General features: G+C 36.8%; 1 pseudogene; it reads right to left on the bottom strand.

Moving 5' to 3' along the window:
* Nucleotides 1-7,456: 7,456 nt before the first annotated feature.
* Nucleotides 7,457-12,034, bottom strand: LOC135230447 (olfactory receptor 2AK2-like; annotated as a pseudogene).
* Between the last annotated feature and the right edge of the window lie 8,014 nt (nt 12,035-20,048).

Here is a 20,048-nt window from a genome sequence, read left to right as displayed (position 1 = left end):
CACCGGCAGGATCCCCCGATGCCAGCTCAGTGAGGAAGGCAGCTGCATTTGGGACACGCTTTACACATCAGACCAAGTGGTGGAGAGTTCACTCACACCTCCAGAATCAGTGAAAAGCAGTGCTCTATCAGCAAAAGATAAGTAGATGCGTCTAACCTACTGTGCAGATTAAAAAAAAAAAAAAAACCCTTTGGGAAAAAATTTTCTCCCACTTACTTGCCCTCTTCCCACTCTGCACTGGGTCCAAGCCAGCTTCAGAGATTGCCACATCCCCTGGGCCAGAAGTAGGACCCTGATCCATTTCCAGGCATTGGAGAGAAAACAATTTAACAAACAGGGAAAAAATAATTTTCTGGCTCCCCTAACGCAGGAAATCAGGGTAGAAACAGCTACTTTGCCTAGGCACAGGTATAAGGGGTCCACAGACTTTGACTACCTTTCACCCCTGCATAGACCTGTGTGGGCCCATTTCAACAACATAGGCCCTCTTTAGCACAGTATAACAGGGTGTATACCTGAAGGCTAACTTCAACTGTTTTAGCTATAGGGTGGAGAGGTAGGTTCATGACATTTGTCACCGCTCTTCCCATTAAGCTGGGTCCTCATCTACCAACTTCAAGGGCCTGGGGACTGGTTTCTCCACCCACTCCACCAAGCCACCCATGACAGGGGTTCAAGAATAAGTGGTGACTCCCAGTCCTTACAGACAACAGCATTAGGTGCTGATAGTAAAGCTGCAAAACCCAACCACCTATGTGCTCTTCAGGACAGGGACATGTTTTCATAACAAACACACAGGCAGCTGTGACCCCCTGCCTTGCTCAGCGTGTGATCCCCTACTGCATCCTGATACCTGTGCCTACATGAATCACCCTTTCCCACCTAGTACTGTAGGTGAGAGCCTGCACCAACACTTGGTGACTGACCACCTGAATACCTGACCTGTATCCATACAAGAAAAGTAAATGGATTCCTGGGCTCACATACCTTGTAAGAGCTCTAACCACTGGTGACAGGATGTTAGAGCTTCAAAAGGACCAATAATCAAGCTACCTTACATGAGGAGCCTATTTGGCCATATCAAAACAAAACAAAAAGCTAGGACAAAGTAAGCAAGCATAAAATAAATACATACAATAAGTTATTGATGAGTCAGAGACAACAGTCAATATCAAATCACATAAAGAGGCAGATCATGATGGCCTCAGCAAGCTCAAATCAAAGAATCAAGAAATCTTCCTGATCAAGATAACTCCTTGTAATTACCAGAGGTAGAATACAAAAGATTAATATACAGAATTCTTCAAGAGATCAGGGAGGAGATCAGGCAAAATGCAGAACAAGCCACGGAGCACAAGACAAACAATACAGGAACTTAAGAAGATTAGAGAAGAGCATAATAACAAATTTAATAGGCTGCAAGAATCCATACAGAGAGAGCAAACAGAAATCCAGAAGACTGAAAATAAAATTTCAAATTTAGACAATTCATTAGAAAGTCATAGAAGCAGAACTGAGGCAACGGAAGTCAGAATTAGTGAGACTGAAGATAAAGCACTTGACACCAACTTATTTGAGAAAAATCAGACAAAAAAAATTTCAGAAAATGAATACCCTAAGAATTGTGTGGGACTCTAACAAAAGGAATAACCTACTAGTCACTGGTGTACCAGAATGGGGAGAGAGGAGCAGAGGGATAACAGGAAATACCGAGAGAATTGTTGAAGACTTGTTGCCAGAAAACTTCTCTGATATCATGAAAGATGAGAAGATATCTATCCAAGATGCTCATCAAACCCCACACAAGGTAGATCCCAAAAGAAAGTCACCAAGAATATTATAATCAAACTTGCCAAAGCCAAAGATAAAGACAAAATTTTAAGAGCAGCCAGGGATAAACAAAAAGTCACCTACAAAGGAGAGTCAATAAGACTCAGTTCGAACTACTTGGCAGAAAGCATGCAGGCAAGAAGACAATGGGATGACATATATAGATTCTTGAAGGAAAAAAAAATGCCAACCAAGAATTATATATACAGCTAAACTGTTTCTCATATATGATGGTGAAATTAGGACATTTCCAGATAAACAGAAGTTTAGGGAATTTGTAAACACCAAACCAAAATTACAAGAAATACTAAAGGGAGTCCTCTGGTTAGAAAATCAGTAACATCAGACAACAACCCAAGACTAGAACACAGGACAGCTACCAGATATCAACGCAGATAAGGAAATCACAAAAATAAATCAAATCCAAAACACTCAAAATAGGGAAACAGAAACATCATTATGTAAAAGGTAACATTAAAACCAAAAAAAAAAAAAAAGAAGGGAATAAAAATGTAGTCCTAGATCTTTCATATGGAGAAGAATTCCAGGCAATATAAAGGAATAAAAGGTTAGTTTAAACTTAGAAAAATAGGGGTAAATATTAAGGTAACCACAAAGGAAACTAACAACCCTAAACATCATAATAAAAAAAACAAGTAAAAGAGACTCAGCAAATACAAAATCAACAAGAATGAAAAAGAGGGAAAGAAAATATATAAAGAAAAAGGACTCACAATCACAGAAAATTAAGTAGAAAAAAGAAACTGTCAACAACATGCACACAAAAAAAGACATCAACATGACAGCACTACACTCATACCTATCAATGATTATGCTTAATGTAAATGGACTAAATGCACCAATAAAGAGACAGAGAGTGGCAGAATGGATAAAAAAAACACAAAATCCATCTATATGCTGTCTACAAGAGACACACCTTAGACTTAAAGAAACAAATAAACTAAATCTCAAAGGATGGAAAAAATATATATACCAAGCAAACAGCAATCAAAAAAGAGCAGGAGTGAAAATTTTATTTTCTGACAAAATAGACTTTAAGGTAAAATCCACGATAAAGCTTACAGAAGGACTCTATATAATGATTAAAAGGTCAATACACCAGGAGGACATAACCATAATAAATATTTACACACCCAAGTACAGGGCTCCAAAGTACATAAAACAACTACGGTCGCATAACAATGTGTATATAAGTTTCCGTATGAGAAACTGACTTGAACTGCAAGCTTTCACTTAAAGCACAATTAAAAAAACACACCTATCAAAAATTATGCTGAATATAAATGGACTAAATGCATCAATAAAGAGACAGAAAGTGGTAGAATGGATTAAAAAAACCACAATCCATCTATATGCTGCCTACAAGAGACACACTTTAGGCTTAAAGACACAAATTAAAACTCAAAGGAAAAAAAAATACATATATATATATATATATAAAGCAAACAACAATCAAAAAAGAGCAAGAATGGAAACATTAATCTCTGACAAAATAGACTTTAAAGTAAAATCACCACAAAGGATAAGAAAGGACACTATATAATGATTAAAGGGTCAATACACCAGGAGAACATAACCACAGTAAGTATTTATGCACCCTGTGATGGGGCTCCAAAATATATAAAGGAAACTCTAACACATTGAAAAGAGAAATAGAGAGCTCCACAGTAATAGTAGGAGACTTCAACACACCACTGTCAATGAAGGACGGAACATTCAGACAGAAGCTCAATAAAGACAGAAAATTTAAATTCCACAATCAACCAACTTGACCTAATACACATATATACAGAACGCTCCACACAACAGCAGCCAATTATACTTTCTTCTCCAATGCACATGGAACATTCTCCAGAATAGACCACATATTAGGTCATAAAGCAAGCTGTAACAGAATCCAAAACATTAAAATATTACAAAGCAACTTTCCAACCATAAAGCCATAAAAGTAGAAATCAATAACAGAAAAAGCAAGGAAAAAAAAAAAATCTAACACATGGAAACTGAACAATACCTTGCTCAAAAATACCAGTTTATAGAAGAAATAAAGTGTGGAAAAAGAAATGCACAAAATCAAATGAGAATGAAAACACATCTTACCAGAACAATTGGGACACAGCAAAAGCAGTGCTCCGATGTCAATTTATAGCAATAAATGCACACATCCAAAAAGATGAAAGGGCCAAAATCAAAGAATTAACTCAAAAACTCTAGCAAATAGAAAGAGAGCAGTAAAAGAAGCCCTCAGGCACCACAAGAAAGTAAATGATAAAATTTAGAGCAGAGTTAAATGAAATAGAGAATAGAAAAACAATAGAAAGAGTTAACAAAACTAAAAGCTGGTTCTTTGAAACGATCAACAAAATTGATAAACCAATGGCCATATTGACAAAAGAAAAACTCAGGAGGAACTGTATAACCAGAATAAGAAATGAGATGGGCTATATCACAACAGGCCCAACTGAAATTAAAAGAATCATAACAGAATACTATGAAAAGTTGTACTTCAACAATTTTGAAAACCTAGAGGAAATGGACAAATTTCTAGAGACATACTACCTACTAAACTAACAGAAACAGAGGTAGAACAACTAAATAAACCTATAACAAAAGAGGTTGAAAAGGTAATTAAAAACTCCCAAGAAAAAAAAAAGCCCTCTCCCTGACAGTTTCTCTATAGAATTCTACCAAACTGTCAGAGAAGAAGTAACACCACTACTACTAAAGATATTTCAGAGCGTACATCAGAACGAAATATTCTGAAACTCATTCTATGAAGCCAGCATAACCCTGATAATGATATCAGGTAAAGACATCACAAAAAATTAAATTACAGACCAATATCTCTCATGAACTTAGACACAAAATCCTCAACAAAATTCAACAACGTATCAAAAAAGAATAATTCATAATGACCAAGTGGGATTCATACTAGTTATGCAGGGATGGTTTAACATTAGAAAAACAATCGATGTAATCCATCACATAAATAAAACTAAAGACAAGAATGGTATGATCTTATTAATTGATGCAGAAAAGGCATTTGACAAAGTCTAACACCCATTCATGATAAGACCTCTCAGCAATATGGAAACAGAAGGGAAATTCTTCACCGTAATAAAGGGCATTTATATAAAGTCAACAGCCACCATTATCTTAAATGGAGAGAGCCTGAAAGCATTCCCCTTGAGAATGGGACCCAGACAGGAAGCCCTTTACCACCACTCTTACTCAACATTTTGCTGGAGGCCCTAGCAATTAGGCTAGAAAAAGAAATAAAGGGTATCCAAATTGGTAAGAAAGAGGTAAAAGTGTCTCCATTTCAGGTGATGTGATCTTATACACAGAAAACCCCAAAGAATCCACCAGAAAACTACTGGAACTAATAGAAGATTTCAGCAAAGTATCAATACAAGATAAACACACAAAAATCAGTTGGATTCCTATACTCCAACAAAGGGAACTTCGAAGTGAAAATCACCAAATCAGTTATCATTCACAATAGTTTCCGAGAAGATAAAATACTTAGGAATATATCTAACCACAGATGTAAAAGACCTATACAAAGAAAACTACAAGACACTACTGCAAGATATCAAATGAAGACATTCTGGCGGCTAACAGATACATGAGGAAATGATCACAATCATTAGCCATTAGAGAAATGCAAATCAAAACTACAATGAGATACCATCTCACCACAACAAGGCTAGCATTAATCCAGAAAACACACACAAAAAAATGTTGGAGAGGTTTTTGAGAGACTGAGATACTTACACACTGCTGGTGGGAATGTAAAATGGTACAACTACTTTGGAAATCAATTTGGCACTTCCTTAAAAAGCTAGAAATAGAACTATCATATGATCCAGCCATCCCACTCCTTGGAATATATCCTAGAGAAATAAGAGACCTCACATGAATAGATATATGCACGCCTATTTTTTATATGCATTGCACAGCGAAAAGATTGAAGTTGTCAAGGGCTTCATTTTACTTGGATTCACAATCAACACCCATGGAAGCAGCAGTCAAGAAATCAAAAGACACATTGTATTGGACAAATCTGCTGCAAAGAACCTCTTTAAAGTGTTGAAGAGCAAATATGCCACTTTGAAGACTAAAGGTGTGCCTGACCCCAGCCATGGTATTTTCAATTGCATCATATGCATGTGAAAGCTGGACAATGAATAAGGAAGACCAAAGAAGAGTTGACGCCTTTGAATTGTGGTGTTGTCGAAGAATATTGAATATACCATGGACTGCCAAAAGAATGAACAAATCTGTCTTAGAAGAAGTACAACCAGAATGCTCCTTAGAAGCAAGGATGGCGAGACTGCGTCTTACATACTTTGGACGTGTTGTCAGGAGGGATCAGTCCCTGGAGACGGACATCATGCTTGGTAAAGTACAGGGTCAGCAGAAAAGAAGAGGACCCTCAACAAGATGGGTTGACACAGTGGCTGCAACAATGGGCTCAAGTGTGACAACAATTGTAAGGATGGTGCAGGACTGGGCAGTGTTTTGTTCTGTTGTACATAATAAGGTTGCTATGAGTAAGAACCGACTCAAGGGCACCTAACAACAGCAACATGTTCATTGCAGCACTGTTCACAATAGCCAGAAGATGGAAACAACCTAGATGCCCATCAACAGTCAAATACATAAACAAATTATAGAATATAATACAATGTGTGTATAAATTTTTGTATGAGAAACTAACTTGAACTGTAACTTCCACTTAAAGTGCACACACACACACACAAATGTCTAATTTACACTGCAAGTTCTGGCCTCATTACATCTACCCATTTCATACTACTCACCAATTTACTCCTCGAACTTTTGTGACTATGCTGGGCGTGTTCCCATCTCAGGGAATTCTCGCTCATTCTTTGCTTTTCCAAGAACACTCATCCCCAGATATCTACTTGAATCTTTTCCGTGGATCCTTTTAGTTTTTGACAAATGTCACATTCTTTGTTCTTCTTTCTCTGTTTTCCGTATTCCAGTTTTCCACTTAGTTTTTCTTCACAGCAATTAATACTTTTTGGTATACTGTCAAATTTACACAAAGAAATGTAAATTCATGACAGCAGAGATTTATGTCAGTTTTATCTTGTTTCATCCCATTTCACCAGTGCCTATGACAGTGTCACATACACAGTTAAAGCATTAAAACCTTTCTTTAACGAATGAATAAATAAGTGGATGTATGCACTTTCCTCTACATTATAGTTTGTTCATCACATATATTTTCCTGATACTATGTATCATATGGTAAATTATACTTCATATAATTTTATTTCAGAATAAAGTGTTGAAAATATTTGTCATGACATAGGAGCATTGTGTTGACAGTGATTAATTCTATTGCTTTAGAAGACAAATAAAGCTGATAATTCCAAACATTCGCTAGCTTCACACTGCGAATACATCCAGTTCCAATAATCATGCTTTAATTATTTCTCAAAAGAGGGGAAATCGAGACATTCTTCCATTTATTTATTTTGTAAACATTTATTGGAGCTTATATCTGTCTAGACAGTAGGCTAGTCAAGGCTTGTTGTTGAGTCTCAAACTATAAAAGGTTCCTAAAGTCAGATTTTCTGTACAAATATCCATTATCCCAGCAGTCTTCTCATGGCTCTTATGACCTCCTTGTTTCCAAGATTGTAGATAAGTGGGTTCAGAAGAGTTGTGATAATGCTGTAAAATATTGCCACCACCTTTTCCTCCTTAGGGTAATGCAAGGAGTGTGGTCTTGTATAGGTGGAGAGAGCAGTCCCATAGAATAAGCTTGCCACAATTGGGTGAGAGGAATATGTGGAGACCACTTTTGTCTGCCGTTTACCTGAGCTCACCGGGTATGCCACAATAAGCACTCGGGCATAGGAAGCCAAAAGGGCCAAAAACGGTAGTATCAGAATGATAAGAATGGTAAATAGGACAGTATACTCATACTGGGAGGTGTCCCGATGCACCAAAGACATTAGAGATGGAACTTCACAGAAAAAGTGGTTAATGAGCCAAGATCTACAGAATGGAAGTTGAGATACATACAATGTATGTGTTAAAGCATTGGTAGAACTGGCCTATACACACATGACCATGAACAAACAGATCATCTTGCTCATAAGAACAGGATAATGTAGAGGATGACAGATGGCTACGTTATCGATCATAAGACATAAAATTAAGAAGAGCTTCAGTTCCACTGAGAGTCAAAACTACAAAGGTTTGAATCTCACAACCTAAAAAAGTAATGGATTTACTGTTTGACAGAAAATTTGCTGCCATCTTGGGTACCGTGGTGGAGATGTACATCAAGCCAATGAAGGAGAGCTGGCTGAGAAGGAAGGACATCGGAGCGTGGAGTCGGGTGTCCAGTCGGATGAGGTGAGTCAGTATGATGTTCCCCACCAAAGTCAATGAGAAGAGGCCTGCAATGGCAACAAAGAGGACAGAGTTCATTTGGCCATATTGGAAAATATCAAGAAGTATAAAGTCTGCTCCTAAATTTTGATTTTCTGTCTTCTTGGCTTACATCAAAATAAAGCAGACAATATCTAAAAATTCCATGTAATAACAGTGACTATCCTTCAAGAGAAAATAAAATGATTACTAAATACGGTAGAATTTCCTTGTGTTACCTTATGAGGCTATTTCTTTTCCTGTTTTTATACACAGAATTTGTGTCTGTTGAGCAATGGCCATTTTGGGGGGAGGGAAGATAAAATAAAGGTTTATTTATTTCTTCATTTTTTACTGATTACAGAATAAAAATATGATATGGGAATAAAACATTTAGATGATTTGTCAAAGTAAGCTATTTCTCCCCTTGTAAACATCTTCAAGATGATAGGCTGGAGATGTGTTCATTGTTATAAAAAAAGAATCTTTCGCTCAATTCATTCATATAAATAATTTAGCATGGCAGTGATGGTCAAATGTGGTATAATATTCTTACAGAAACATTACTCTATTTTTCTGTTTTGAAATTATATTGGATATAAATTATGATAAAGTTATATTAGCATTTGTATGTCAGGAATATTATAGCTCTTAAAATGATTTGGTGGTTATTTTTATAATACCTGTAAGTGTAGATGGGAATACATAACCCAGGCAAAAACAAAAAATACGCCAGAACTTACAGAGAGCTGGAGAATGAATCATTAAAATGTATGTTAACAATTATTAATCTAAGTTTAACTTAAGGAGCAAGTCAAGAAGGACATTTTGAATTTGATTTGGTCCTTTTATATTAATAGGGGAAATTTACATTTAAATTGCACTTGGAAAAAATGGCAGTTAGTAAAAGTTTATCACTTGCTCCTCAATCAAGATATGGAATCAGAAGACTACTGAAGGCTTTGTTAAAATTTGAAAATTTTAGGTAATTCTTAATACAAAAATATTACAGAACAAATTTGAAGAATTGAAAATATTTACAATAACAGGTAGCCAACTTTAATATAAAATCTGACAAATAAGAAAATTAACTGACAATAACAACCGTTTATTATATGCATACAAATACTAATACAATTCTGGAATACATGATCCAATGATCTATCACAAATTTACATCTATTGTTAACCTGACTCTCCTTGGTCCCAGATGCAGTCACTGAAGCTAAGCCCCACGTCAGCAAACCAAAACCTAACAAAGTGCACTTTCTGTAAATGCCTGACCTTCCCAGAAGCCAAAATGTGATCTAACCAATTAGAACTTGCCTGTTGGGCTTAACCTGGTTCAAAATGTTCCATTAATCCCATTCCCATCACCAGAACTGTTAAAAAAATAAAATTTCTACAAAATCAAATTTGTATATGAATTTTAAGCTGTATTTGCTCTTCATTAACTGGAAAGGTCTTGTCTGAAACTTCCTATTCATGCACTGCAAATAAGGCTTATGAGTTCATATATGAATTTAATCTAGTAAAAATTTTATTTTTTACACTATCTATAGTCAGCCAAGTTGGTATAAACTAAGGCACATTTGACTGTAAATAATCAATATCTCTAAGTTACATAAGAAAGATAATATACACGTTTGATATATTCCAAAAAGTATATGATGCTATTGAACATGCATTCTTCCTTACAGGCCTTACTCAAAAAACAAAACAGCAAACACAATGATATAAAATAAAGATGGATGCTTGTTTAATTCAGGAAAAAAAAGTTATTCTAACATCATTATTATTTTGTTTAGAATGTTCTCACCCATAAATAGGATATAACAAATAAAATAACACAAAAAGGAAAAAGTAGTTTATCTATTGGAAAGCTTTATTGCTTTTGAATTCTGATAAAAGAAAAATATTTAACTTGCTAAATGTATTTACATTTACACTGTGATTTGGAATCTACTCAATGGCAGTGGGTTAATCTTTATAGAAGCAGGCTGCCACATCTTTCTCCCTGGAAGCACGTGATAGGTTACAACTCCCCACCTTTGGGTTAGCAATCTGGCATTTAACCACTGTGCAATGAGGCCTTCTTCAATAAAATATTCAGGGAAGTCTGGTCTTTTTTGTGAATTTGATCATTTGTTCTACATTTTCTCCCACTCTATTACTACCCTCTGTTGCAATCCCAGTCAGAGCAGAACTCCGCAGACTATGGCCATGGACACACTTCTAACTAAGAAAGGAAGCCACTCCAGAAGTTCACCTTTCAACCAAAGATTAGACAGTCTTATAAAACAAACCAAACAGTAACACATGTGAGGAATGCGCTTCTTAGATCAATCAAGTAAATGACACCAAATGGGCCTCACCTGCCCAAAAACAAAGAGGAGAAGCCAAGAACAGACAGGAAAACTAGAAGAATGGAACCTGAGAAAGTGGGGTGAAAACGGAAAGGGGGGAGTGCTGACACAATGCTGGATTGCAACCAATGCCACAAAACAATTTGTGTATACATTTTTGAATGAGAAACTATACATATGTACATAAAAGAAAAATGTTTTAAAAAATGGGAACATTGGCAACAATCTCCCAAATATTGAAATACTCATTTCATCTTGTGTGGATCATTTAGATTTTATAATTTTTATAACAAAAAATCTCATGCAACAAATTATAAACCTAAACAGGAACCTGAAAGAAATTCTTGGAGCAAGTAAGAAAAAATTTTAATATCACAAATAAAAAAACAATTTACCAAATAGTAATGATAATGATAAAAAGAGTTTATTAAAAGGGAAAATGTACAAATAGGTGATGCATCAAAAATGAAAGAGAAGAGAGGTGGGGCCAAGGTGGAATAGCCAGTTGCTTCTGGAGATCCCTCTCACAACAAAGACCCAAAAGATCAAGTGAAATGATTACATTTATGACAAGCTAGGAGCACTGAACATCAAAGGCAAAGTTAGAAAATTGACTAAGTGGCAGGGGGAGAGTGAGACTTTCAGAAGTGGACAGGAGTTGCCAGACCTGAATCGCTGGGATCCCTCAGGCACCATTCCTGGAAGCAGCTGCCATGGGCTGGTGGTAGTGTTGGGCTGCAGTTTCCTCAGGAAGAAACAGTCAGCAGCACAGCCTACTCACACCTTCGGAACCAGAGAAGAACGGTGCTCAAGGCAAAAGCTAAGTACTTGCCTATATTTTACCCGGCCCCGTGCCCCCAAGCCGGCTTTGGTGGCTGTTGATTTTTTTTTTTTAAGATAGGCCCATTTGAGTGCCCTGAGCCATGCTCCTGGATTTGGAGAAGGAATAATTCACAACAGGGGGAAAGGATAATTTGCCAGCTCCACTAATGCAGGGAGCTCAGAACAGAAGTGGATCCTGTACAGGCATAAAAGGTCCATGGACCTTTCACCTCTGCATGGACCCGTGTGGGCCTACTTCAGGAGAATAGGCTCTTGTTGACAGACTACAACTGTTTCTGCCGTGTGGCAGAGAGGTGGGTGTTTGATGTTTGACATCGCTTTGACTATTAAACAGGGTCCTCGCCTACCCACATCAGGGGACTAAGGACTGGTGGCTCCTCTCAGGTCACCCAGCCACCCATGACAGGGGTCCAAGGATAACTGGTGCCTCCCAGAAATTACAAGCAAAATCATTGGGTGCCCATGGTCCATCTGCAGAACCCACCCACCTGCACGCTCTAGGGAACAAGGGCGCGTTTTCCTCAGAGATGCTCGGGGGATGGTTTTCAGCCCTCTGCTCATTCAGAGTGTGGCCCCCTGCTGCAATCAGATACCAGTACCTACACCAAACACCCCTGCCGCTCTAAGACTGTAGTACAGAGCTTGTACCACACACTTGATGACCAGCTAGCTACCTGGACACCGGAGCTGAATCCACACAGGAAAAGTGAATGGACTCATGAGCTCATATACCTGATAACAGCTCTAGCCATCTGACGACAGGACGTCAGAGCCCCAAAGGCAAAAATAATCAAGCTAGCTCACTCAAGCAACCCATTTGGGCATATATATATATATATATATATATATAAAAGCAAGAAACTAGGATACAGTAAGAAAACATAAAATAAACTAATACAATAATGTATGGATGGCTCGGAGACAACGGTCAATATCAAACCACATAAAGAAACAGGCCATGATTGCTTCAACAAACTCTCAAAACAGAGAATCAAAGGATCTTCTGGATGAAGGTGCCTTCCTGGAATTACTAGATGCAGAATTAAAAAGATTAATATACAGAACTCTTCAAGACATAAGGAAGGAGATCAGGCAATACGCAGGACAAGCCAAGAAACACACATATAAAACAGTTGGAGAAATTAAAAAGTTCTTCAAGAATATAATGAAAAATTTAATAAGCAGCAAGAATCCAAAGAGAGACTCCAGTCAGAAACTCAGAAGATTAACAATAAAATTACAGAATTAGACAATAGAAAGTTAAAGGAGCAGAATGGAGCAAGTGGAAGGCAGAATTGGGGACCTAGAAGGTAAAGCACTTGGCACCAATATATTTCAAGAAAAACAAGACAAAATTTTTTTTAAAAAAGTGAAGAAGGCTTAAGAATCATGTGTGATTCTATCAATAACCTGTGAGTGATCAGAGTACCAGCACAGAGAGGGATAACAGAAAAAAAGAGAGAGAATTGTTGAAGATTTGTAGGCAGAAAACTTTCTTGATATCATGAAAGACGAGAAGATATCAACCCAAGATGCTCATAGAACTCCACATAAAGTAGATTATAAAACAAAGTCACCAAAATGTATTATAATCAAACTTGCCAAAACCAAAGATGAAGAGAGAATTATAAGAGCAGCTAGGGATAGATGAAAAGTCACCTACAAAGGACAGTCAATAAGAATAAGCTCAGAAAACTCGGCAGAAACCATGCAGGCAAGAAGGAAATGGGCTGACATATTTAAAATTGAAGGAAAAAAACTACCAGCCAAGAATCATATATCCATCAAGTGTCCCTCAAAAATGAAGGTGAAATTAGGACAGTTCCAGATAAACAGAAGTTTAGGGATTTCATAAAAACCAAACTAAAACTACAAGAAATGCTAAAGAGGGTTCTTTGGTTAGAAAATCAATAGTATCAGGTATCAACCCAAGACTAGAACACTGGGCAGAGCCATCACATGTTAACCTAGACAGGAAAATCACATAAATAAATCAAGATTTAAAAAAAAAAAAAAAAAACGCTCAAAACAGGGAAACAGTGATTTCATTATGGAAAAGAAGACCACATTAAAATAATAAAGAGGGACTAAGAAATTTAATCCTACGTCTTTCATATGGAGAGAAAGGCAAGGCAACATAAAGAAATAAAAGTTAGGTTTAAATTTAGAAAAATAGGGGTAAATATTAAGGTAACCACAAAGGAGACTAAACTACTCATCAAAGTAAAATACAAAAAAAAAAATAAAAATAAAAATAATAGAGACTCAGCAAAAAAAAAACGTCAATAACAACGAATAAGTGGAAAAGACAACATATAAACTACTCAGCACAAAAAATTAAGTGGGAACAAGAAACTGTCAACAACACACAAAAAAAGACATCGAAATGATAGCACTAAATTCATACCTATCCATAATTAAGCTGAATGTTAAGGAATAAGTGCACCAATAAAGAGACAGAGAGTGGCTGAATGGATTAAAAAAACAGGATCCATCTATATGCTGCCTACAAGAGACACACTTTAGACTTAGAGACACAAACCAACTAAGACTCAAAGGATGGAAAAAAAAAACATATCAAGCAAATAACAATCAAAAAAGAGGAGTGGTGGCAATATTAATTCCTGACAAAATAAACTTTAAAGTTAAATCCACCACAAGCGATAAGGAAGGACACTATATATTGATTAACTGAACAATATACCAGGAGGATATAACCATATTAAATATTCATACACCCAATTACAGGTCTGCAAAATACATGAAACAAACTTCAACAGCATTGAAAAGTTAGATAGACAGCTCCACAATTATAGTAGGAGAACTCAACACACCACTTTCAGTGTAGGACAGGACATCTAGAAAGAAGCTTAATAAAGACATGGAAGATCTAAATGCCAAAATCAACCAACTCGACCTTATAGACATATACAGAACACTCCACTCAATGGCACCCAAGTATACCTTCTTTTTAGTGCACATGGAACTTTCTCTAGAATAGACCACATATTAGGTCATAAAGCAAGCCTTAGCAGAATGCAAAATAGCAAAACATTACAAAGCACCTTCTCTGACCATAAGGCCATAAAAGTAGAAATCAAAACAAATCACACACCTGGAAACTGAACAATACACTGCTCAAAAAAGACTGGGTTCTAGAAGACATTAAGGATGGAATAAAGACATTCATAGAATCCAATGAGAATGAAAACACTTCCTATCAGAACCTTTGGGACACAGTGAAAGCAGTGCTCAGAAGTCAATTTATACCAATAAATGCACAATACAAAAAGAAGAAAGGGTCAAAATCAAAGAATTACCACTACAACTTAAACAACTAGAAATAGAGCAACAAAAGTAACCCTCAGGCACCAGAAGAAAGCAAATAATAAAAATTAGAGCAGAATTTAATGAAATAGAAAACAGAAAAGCAATTCAAAGACTTAACAGGACCAAAAGTTGGCTCTTTGAAAAAATTAACAAAATTGATAAACCACTGGCCAAACCGACAAAAGAAAAACAGGAGAGGAAGGAAATAACCAGAATAAGAAATGAGTTGGGTGGTATTAGAACAGACTCAACTGAAATTAAAAGAATCATATCAGATTACTATGAAAAATTGTACCCTAACAAATTTGAAAACCTAGAAGAAATGGGTGAATCCCTAGAAACACAATACCTACCTAAACTAACACGAACAGAGGTAGAACAACTAAATAAACCCATAACAAAAGAAGAGATTGAAAAAGTAATCGAAAAACTCCCAACAAAAAAAAGCCCTGGCCCAGATGGCTTCACCTCAGAGTTCTACCAAACTTTCAGAGAAGAATTAACACCCCTACTACTAAAGGTATTTCAGAGCATAGAAAAGGACAGAATACCCCCAAACTCATTTTATGAAGCCAACATATGCCTGATACCCAAACCAGGTAAAGACTCTACAAAAAAGAAAATTACAGACCTATATCCCTTATGAGCCAATAGAATTCAACAACATATCAAAAAAAAATTCAGGAGGCAGAGCCAAGATGGTGGAATAGACAGATGCTTCTGGCGAGCCCTATTTGTAACAAAGACCCCCCCAAAAAAAAAAAAAGTAAAACAAGTATAATTATGACAAGGTAGGAGCCCTGATATCAAAGGCAAGCTTAGAAAACGAACTTGAGGGGCAGGGAGGGAAGAGATGGTTCAGAAGCATAGAGGAGTTACCGGACCTGAATCGCAGGGACACCTCAGGCACCATTCCCAGGAGCAGCGGAGGCTGGCTAGTACTAGTGTTTGGCTGCAGTTTCCTCGGGGAGAAGCAGCCAGCCACATAGCACACCCACACCTCTGGAACCAGAGAAGAATGGTGCTCTCAGCAAAAGCTAAGCCCTTGCGTTTATTTTACCATGCCCCACTGCTCCCAAGTCGGCTTCAGTAGCTGATTTCCCTGGGCCTGAAATAGGCCCCTTTGAGTGCCTAGAGCCTTAATCCCAGCCTTGGAGAAGGAATAGGTTTGCAATTGGGAGAAGGACAATTTGCCAGCTCCACTAACCAGGGGAGCTCAGGACAGAAGCAGCTCCTGTCCAGGCATTAACTGTCCAAGGACTTTGAGTACCGTTTCCCTATGCATGGACCTAATTCAGGAGAATAAGCCCTTATTGGCAGACTCCAACCACTTCAGCTGTGCTGCGGAGACGTGGGTGTTTGATGTTTGACATTGCTTTGCCTATTAAACAGGGTCATTACCTATGCGTATCAGGGGCCTAAGGCCTGGTAGCTCCACTCAGGTCACCCAGCCACCCACAACAGGTGTCCAAGGATAACTGGTACCTCCCAGTCCTTACAATCAAAAACATTGGGTCGCTATGGTCCATCTACAGAACCCACTCACATGTACACACTAGGGAACAGGAAAATGCTTTCCTCAGAGGCACGTGGGGGACAACTCTCAGCCCCTGGCCTTATTCAGAGTGTGAATCTCTGCTGCGACCAGATACCGGTACATACACGAATCACCCCTGCCCCTCTAAGACTGTAGGATAGAGCCTGAACCACACAATTGATGATCAGCTACCTGGACACCTGAGCTGAATTCAAACTAGAAAACTGAATGGATTCCTAGACTGATATACTTAATAACAGCTCTAGCCATCTGGAGACAGGATGTCAGAGCTCCAAAGGTGAAAATAATCAAGCTTGCTCACTCAAGCAACCTATTTGGGCATATCAAAACAAAACAAAGCAAGAAGCTATGACAAAGTAAGTAAACATAAAATAAACTAATACAATAACTTATACATGGCTTGGAGACAACAGTCAATATGAAGTAAAGAAACAGAGCACGATCACCTCCACAAGCTCTCAAAACAAATATTACAGGGATCTTCTAGATGAAAGTGCATTTGTGGAACTACCAGAGGCAGAGTACAAAGGATTAATATACAGAACCTTTAAGACAGCAGGAAGGAATTGAGGCAATATGCAGAACAAGCCAAGGAACACACAGATAAAGCAACTGAAGAAATTAAAAAGATTATTCAGGAACACAATAAAAAATTTAATAAGCTGGAAAAATCCATAGACAGACAGCAAACAGAAATTCAGAAGATTAACAATAAAATTACAGAAGTAGACAACTCAATAGAAAGTCAGAGGAGCAGAATTGAGCGAGTAGAAGCCAGAATTTCTGAACTTGAAGATAAATCACTTGGCACTAATATATTTGAAGAAAAATGAGTTAAAAAATTTTAAAACGCAAAGACCTTAAGAATAATGTGGGACTCTATCAAGAGAAATAACATAAGAGTGATTGGAGTACCAGAATAGGGAGGGATAAAAGAAAATACAGCAAGAATTGTTGAAGATGTGTTTGCAGAAAACTACCCCGAAATTGTGAAAGATGAGAAGATATCTATCCAAGATGTTCACAGAACTCCAAGTAAGGTAGATTTTAAAAGAAAGTCACCAAGAAATATTATACTCAAACTTGCCAAAACCAAAGATAAAGAATTTTAAGAGCAGCTAACAAAAAACGAAAAGTCACCTAAAAAGGAGAGCCAATAAGAGTAAGCTCAGACTACTCAGCACAAAACCATGCAGGCAAGAAGGCAATGGGATGACTTATATAAAAAATAGAAGGAAAAAAATTGCCAGCCAAGAATCATATATCCAGATTAACAGAAATTTAGGGAATATGTAAAAACCAAACCAAAACTACAAGAAATACTAAAGGGAGTTCTTTGGTTAGAAAATCAATATCAGGTATCAAGTCAAGACTAGAACACTGGGCAGAGCAATCAGAAGTTAACCCAGACAGGGAAATCAAAAAAATAAATCAAGATTTAAAAAAAAAAATGCTCAGAACAGGGCAACAGCTATGTCAATATGTAAAAGAAGACAATATTAGAACAATAAAGCCAACCCAGTGCCCTTGAGTCGATTCCGACTCATAACAACTTTATAGGATGGAGGAGATCTGCCCCATAGAGTTTCCAAGGAGAGGGACTAAGAAATGTAGTTATAGATCCTCCATGTATAGATGAAGACGAGGCGATACAAAGAAATAAAATTTAGGTTTAAATTTAGAAAAACAGGGGTAAATAATAAGGGAACCACAAAGGAGACAATCTGTCCTACACATCAAAGTAAAATACAGGGAAAGAATAGAGACTCAGTAGAAACAAAATCAATAACAACAAATATGAAGAAAGGAAAATGTATGAAGATAATCTACTCGGCATGTAAAATTAAGTGTGAAAAAGAAACTGTCAACAACACACAAAAAGACATCAAAATGATAGCAGTAAATTCATACCTATCCATAATTCCTCTGAATGTAAATGGACTAAATGCACCAATAAAGAGACAGATAGTGGCAGAATGGATTAAAAAACATGATCCGTCTATATGCTGCCTACAAGAGACAGACCTCAGACTTAGAGACATAAACAAACTAAAACTCAAAGCATGGAAAAAATATATCAAGCAAAAAACAATCCAAAAAGAGCAGAGGTAGCAATATTAATTTCTGTCAAAATAGATTTTAAAATTAAACCCACCATACAGGATAAGGAAGGACACTACATAATAATTAAAGGGACAATACACCAAGAAGATATAACCATATTAAAAATTTATGCACCCAACAGGGTTGCAAGATACATATAACAAACTCTAACAGCACTGAAAAGTGAGATAGGCAGCTCCATAATAATAGTAAGAGACTTCAACACACACTTTTCAGTGAAAGACAGAACATCAAGAAAGAAGCTCAGTAAAGACATGGAAGATCTAAATGGCACAATCTGACCTCATAGGCATATAAAGAACACTCCATCGAACAGCAGCCAAGAATACTTTCTTTTCCAACACACATGGAACGTTCTGTAGAATAGACAACACATTAGGTCATAAAGCAAGCCTTAACAGAATCCAAAACAGTGAAATACTACAAAGTATCTTCTCTGACCACAAGGCCATAAAAGCAGAAATCAATAACAGAAAAAGCAGGGAAAAGAAATCAAACACTTGGAAACTGAACAATACCCTGCTTAAAAAAGACTGGATTATAGAAGACGTTAAGGATGGAATAAAGAAATTCATAGAATCCAATGCTAATAAAAACACTTCCTATCAGAATGTTTGGGACACAGAGAAAGTGGTGGTCAGAGGTCAATTTATATCAATTAATGCACACATGCGAAAAGAAGAAAGGGCCAAAATGAAAGAATAATCCCTACAACTTGAATAGAAAAAGCAACAAAAGTAACCCTCAGGCACCAGAAGAAAACAAATAATAAAAATTAGAGCAGAACTGAATGAAATGGAAATCAGAAAAAACAATTGAAAGAATTAACCAGACCAAAAGCTGGTTCTTTGAAAAAATTAACAAAATTGATAAACCATTGGCCAAACTGACAAAAAAAAAACAGGAGAGGAAGGAAATAACCTGAATATGAAATGACATGGGCGATATTACAACAGACCCAACTGAAATTAAAAGAATCATATCAGATTACTGTGAAAAATTGTACTCTAACCAATTTGAAAACCTAGACAAAATGGATGAATTCCTAGAAACACACTACCTATCTAAACTAACACAAACAGAGGTAGAACAACTAAGTAGACCCATAACAAAGAAGAGATTGAAAAGGTAACCAAAAACTCCCAAGAAAAAAAAGCCCTAGCCCAATGGCTTCACTGCAGAGTTCTACTAAACTTTCAGAGAAGAGTTAACACCACTACTACTAAACGTATTTCAGAGCATAAAAAGGATAGAATACTCCGAAACTCATTCTATGAAGCCAGCATATCCCTGATGGCAAAACCATGTAAAGACCCCACAAAAAAAGAAAATTACAGGCCTATATCCCTCATGAACTTAGATGCAAAAATTCTCAACAAAATTCTAGACAATAGAATTCGACAACATATCAAAAAATTAATTCCCCATGACCAAGTGGTATTCATAGCAGGTATGCAGGGATGGCTCAAGATTAGAAAAACAGTTAACGTAATCCATCATATGAATAAAACAAAAGACAAGAATCACATGATTTTATCAATTGATGCAGAAAAGGCATTTGAA

The sequence above is a fragment of the Loxodonta africana genome, chromosome 2 (genome assembly GCF_030014295.1).
Source record: "Loxodonta africana isolate mLoxAfr1 chromosome 2, mLoxAfr1.hap2, whole genome shotgun sequence".
NCBI classification, from domain to species: Eukaryota; Metazoa; Chordata; class Mammalia; order Proboscidea; family Elephantidae; genus Loxodonta; species Loxodonta africana.
The sequence above is the reverse complement of the archived record's forward strand: the minus strand, read 5'-3'. Positions and strand labels throughout refer to the sequence as shown.